Here is a 1,045-nt window from a genome sequence, read left to right on the forward strand (position 1 = left end):
GTGACTTAGCAGTTTATGATGGAATAATGAACATGTCAGATTAATAGGTTGCTTGGGCTTAGTGGACTACGTCCATTGGGCCCATGCATCGGTCATGACCCGAAATTTGGGTCGTGACAATCTTGTTCTCAAAGTAAATAAAGCACTGCGAGATTATGCTATTCCTTTTTTCCAAGGTTTGCACCAAATCATTAGGAGACCTTCCATCAATGCAAATAATTTTGAAATTAAACCAACTTACATTTAGAAGATTCAGTCTTTAGTCCAGTTTGGTGGGTTACCCAGTGATGATTATAATTCTTGTTTGGTAAATTTTCTGGAGATTTGCGATACCTTTAAATACAATGTAGTAACTGATAATGCTATTAGATTGAGACTGTTTCCGTTTTCTTTGAGGGATAAAGCAAAGAGCTGGCTTTATTCACTGCCTAATGGGTCTATTACTACATGGGAAGACTTGGCTCAAAAGTTTCTAGCAAAGTTGTTTTCGTCTACAAAGACTGCAAAGATGAGGAATGATATCACCTCATTCACATAATTTGAAGGTGAATCTTTATATGAAGCTTGGGAGAGATTTAAAGAACTACTAAGAAGATGTCCACATCATGGGATTCCTGATTGGTTGCAAGTTCAGACATTCTACAATGGGCTGGTTGGGTAAATAAAAATCACAATTGATGCTGCTGCTGGTGAGGCATTAATGAATAAGAATGCTGCAGATGCTTATAATCTATTGGAAGAGATGGCCTCAAATAATTATTAGTGGCCTCCAGAAAGGTTTGGTCCGAGAAAAGCTATTGGAGCTTATGAAATTGATGCACTTAGCACCTTAACTGCTCAAGTGGTTGCACTATCCAAGAAGTTTGACACACTAGAGTTCATGCAGTTCAAAATTCAGTTGTAGTATGTGAAATGTGTGGAGATGGCCATTCGAATGAGCAATGTCCATACAATTCTGAATTAGTCCAATTTGTGGGGAACTTCAATAGATAGCAAAATAACCCATATTCCAATACGTATAATCCTGGTTGAAGAAACCACCCTA

The 1,045-nt window shown here is 37.8% G+C and overlaps 1 non-coding gene across 1 annotated transcript; it reads right to left on the reverse strand.

Annotated features, from left to right (window-relative positions):
- Window positions 1–505: 505 nt before the first annotated feature.
- LOC148761223 (small nucleolar RNA R71) lies at window positions 506–612 on the reverse strand. Its single transcript, XR_016028102.1, has one exon. It is a non-coding gene; the product is annotated as a small nucleolar RNA R71 (small nucleolar RNA).
- Window positions 613–1,045: the final 433 nt, after the last annotated feature.

Source organism: Theobroma cacao, chromosome 8 (genome assembly GCF_053813885.1).
Source record: "Theobroma cacao isolate CCN51 chromosome 8, ASM5381388v1, whole genome shotgun sequence".
Taxonomy (NCBI): domain Eukaryota; kingdom Viridiplantae; phylum Streptophyta; class Magnoliopsida; order Malvales; family Malvaceae; genus Theobroma; species Theobroma cacao.